Genomic DNA, 3,909 nt, shown 5'->3' with positions numbered 1-3,909 from the left:
TTTGTTTGAATTTCACCATGTGAAACAGTGTGTTTGAATTTGCCCGGAACCTGTCTGTGACCTTGACGATTGTAAACTGACTGGAACCTGAATGATGTACCCTAGTCACGAATAAAATTCCTTATTCGCCTTTTACTAAAGATTACCGTGGGGAGGGACACTCCAATGAGCCTATAGGCCAATTTTTGAGAGGCCTTGCCCGTTTGGGCAGGGCCTGCTATTGAGATCAAAAGAAAGACTTACGTTGTTCAGTGACGCAGATATCGATGAACAAGGGTATTTGGCGTTACCGCTATGGCCGACTGAGCGTAGTAGCGTTACTGTTAAATTAAAAAACACTGCATTCGGTACAGAGTAAAATACTGTGTAACATAGACTCCGTCCTGCTGCGTGGAATATTAGAACGAACAGATTTCATTACGGCATGTGATAAACACGTTGACACCGAGTACATGAAATTTCTATATATAATTAAAAATGCCGTTGAACGGCGCTCTATGCCGACCTTTACGAAATACAGCTAGCCAAATTAATTGTCCTTGGATGAATACTGGAATATTAATGTTGTAAAAAGATAAGGATCAATGGTACCACAAATGGTAACAGTTGAGATCAAAGGAACATTACATAACTCAATTTAAACGGTATCTAAATCTATCTATGTTTCCAATTAGGGAAAGGGAAAGAAAAACAATGTTATTCATCACTCTTGAAGCAGGCTCATGTAAATACAAGAAAAAATGATGGGACACGGTAAATTACGCAATCGGCTTAAGATCCAACATCTCTACTTTCCCTGAAACTGTTGACGAAGGTACAGCTGAATCATATTGTGCCTATTTTGCCTCCGTAGGGCCTAAGGTACATGCTGATGTTCCTTAAGGGAAAATGTCAGAGCGTGACAACACTTTTGCATTGCCTCACATACAAATTCAAGAATTAGTTACAACAGTAAGCAACCTTTCAGTCGCTAAGGCGGCAGAAGCATTACCTGTTAGGCTGATAAAAAACAACTTCGATATACTGGGAATCCATCTACTGCATATCTTAAACCATACGTTGGGAAATGGAGTGTATCCTGTCGGACTGCAGGTGAAGAAGGTCATACCTATCTTTAAAAGCGCTGAACGATCCGACATAGAAAAGTGCGGGCCGATATCGCTGCTAAATGCAATCAATACAGTTTTTGTAAAGGCACTTTGAAAGCGTATACAGAATTTTTAAAGCTAATATGACATCATCTGTGCTAATCAGCATGGCTTGAGGCCCTAAACATCAACGTTTTCCGCAGTTACTGTTCTTACACAAATCATAAATACTGCACTGAATAGTAACAAACTTGCCATAGTAGTTTACTTAGATGTATCCAAAGCTTTCGATACGGTAGATCAGACAATACAGCAACAGAAATCGGAAGCTTAGGGTCTGAAAGGAAATATTTCTAATCTAATTAAAAGTTATTTTTCAAATAGGAAACAATATGTTGCAGTAAACAATCTAACCTCTCTACCGCAAAGCACTATTTTCTGTGTTCTGCAAGGTTCCGTGCTGAGCCTCTGTTTCTTTTTTTTTTTTTTTCATAATAACGATCTTCCGTCAGGTCTGAAGGATTCTGAATCTATTATGCATGCCGATGACACTGGATTACTTTCCACAGGCGATAACTTGGAGGAACTGAAATGTAAAATTAAGAACTTAGCGAAGTATCACAATGGTACATAAGTAATAAGCTGACTATAACCAGAAACTAAAGTACACCGTGTTTCACTCGCGAATAACATAAATATGTGACCACGTTGCATCAACTATTAACAACAAGAATGAGCTCAGCGTGTCGCAATGCAAGTAATATCTTGGTGCTGTGTTTCAGTCTGATATGCACTGTAAACAGCAAATTATTAATGTCTGCTCCAAATTAAGTCATGGCTGCCATGTATTACTAAGGGCTAGAGAGTGCTTTGGACTTTTGATTTCACGCGTTCTGTATTTCTCACTTGTGCTCGGCGATTTATGCCATTGCCTGCAAACGACTGGCAGGACATACAAAACATATTTAGACCATGTTTGTCGCCTTCAGTAACGTGTTTCTCGTATAATAAATTATTAAAGAAGTACTCACGCCAGTATGCTACTTTTTGAGCAGCCATGCATGTCACCCGTATATATTTCATATAAATTCAAGATAGCTGAAGTAGGAAATACAATAAATAAGGTCCAATAACGAGCTGCCCCTTACTATATTCAGATTATCAATGAAACAAACAAGAGCCGCTACAAACAGTCTATTTACCTTCCCGCCTTCTCATAATACCTACATCCATAGACCTGGACAATATAAAGGAGCCTACGTGTGTAATGAAGTTCCAAACGAAGTAATGGAAAGAAATGAATGATTCGCATCGTTAAAACATATTTTCCTGATTTCTATGGAAATATGTTGGAATGGAGAAGCGTGTAAATGAATTTACAAAACAAGAAACAGCTCGTTTTTATTTTCGATGCCCTGTCGGTGCGTCGGACATTCCTTGGACTTTCTGCTTCGGTCGAATATACCACAAAGTTATATACTTAAGATTGCCAATTTTCATGCGTTTTACTGAAGTGTGTTGTGATTGAGCCCATTCATCAAAACGTCTGCTAATATTATTGTATTTGTTTAGTTTGCGGACCCATCACTAGCCTTGGACGCTATGGGTGGGACCAACTGCGTGTGTATTGTCTTTTAGAACTAATAATAAAAGTATTCGGTTAAAAAAGAAAGTCCTCCACACGCGTTTAAAACTTCGATGTTCAACACCAGATGGCGACTGCTGCGCATGAAAAATGGCAGGCGTGCAGTGCAAGCAATCCGGGCTATTTTTAATATGTTATTAGCTTTTAAACGTGAATATGGCAATATGTAATATTTCTCTATTAAGAAGTACACGTAGAAAAGCCCAGTCAGCTATATACTTGCTAAAGAATAAGGAGAGTTGAGTTTTAAGCATGCAAATTTGAGAAAAGCTTGAAGGTTCGCTTGGCCAAGTAAGCGACCCCATTTTGGAGACCAGCCAAGGTAAGCATGGGTAATTTCATCGCTCAGGTCTCTCCTCAAATCCACGTATTAATCTTTCGCCTTTTACTAAAGATTACCGTGGGGAGGGACACTCCAATGAGCCTATAGGCCAATTTTTGAGAGGCCTTGCCCGTTTGGGCAGGGCCTGCTATTGAGATCAAAAGAAAGACTTACGTTGTTCAGTGACGCAGATATCGATGAACAAGGGTATTTGGCGTTACCGCTATGGCCGACTGAGCGTAGTAGCGTTACTGTTAAAATAAAAAACACTGCATTCGAACATAGACTCCGTCCTGCTGCGTGGAATATTAGAACGAACAGATTTCATTACGGCATGTGATAAACACGTTGACACCGAGTACATGAAATTTCTATATATAATTAAAAATGCCGTTGAACGGCGCTCTATGCCGACCTTTAAGAAATACAGCTAGCCAAATTAATTGTCCTTGGATGAATACTGGAATATTAATGTTGTAAAAAGATAAGGATCAATGGTACCACAAATGGTAACAGTTGAGATCAAAGGAACATTACATAACTCAATTTAAACGCTATCTAAATCTATCTATGTTTCCAATTAGGGAAAGGGAAAGAAAAACAATGTTATTCATCACTCTTGAAGCAGGCGCATGTAAATACAAGAAAAAATGATGGGACACGGTAAATTACGCAATCGGCTTAAGATCCAACATCTCTACTTTCCCTGAAACTGTTGACGAAGGTACAGCTGAATCATATTGTGCCTATTTTGCCTCCGTAGGGCATAAGGTACATGCTGATGTTCCTTAAGGGAAAATGTCAGAGCGTGACAACAACACTTTTGCATTGCCTCACATACAAATTCAAGAATT

At 39.1% G+C, this 3,909-nt stretch overlaps 1 non-coding gene across 1 annotated transcript; it reads left to right on the top strand.

The window, feature by feature from the left end:
- The first annotated feature begins 3,074 nt into the window (after nucleotides 1-3,074).
- LOC126520484 (U5 spliceosomal RNA) lies at nucleotides 3,075-3,200 on the top strand. Its single transcript, XR_007596994.2, has one exon. It is a non-coding gene; the product is annotated as a U5 spliceosomal RNA (small nuclear RNA).
- Nucleotides 3,201-3,909: the final 709 nt, after the last annotated feature.

The sequence above is a fragment of the Dermacentor andersoni genome, chromosome 3 (genome assembly GCF_023375885.2).
Source record: "Dermacentor andersoni chromosome 3, qqDerAnde1_hic_scaffold, whole genome shotgun sequence".
NCBI lineage: Eukaryota > Metazoa > Arthropoda > Arachnida > Ixodida > Ixodidae > Dermacentor > Dermacentor andersoni.
Note: the sequence above shows the minus strand (reverse complement) of the source record. Positions and strands in the feature narration are given on the sequence as shown.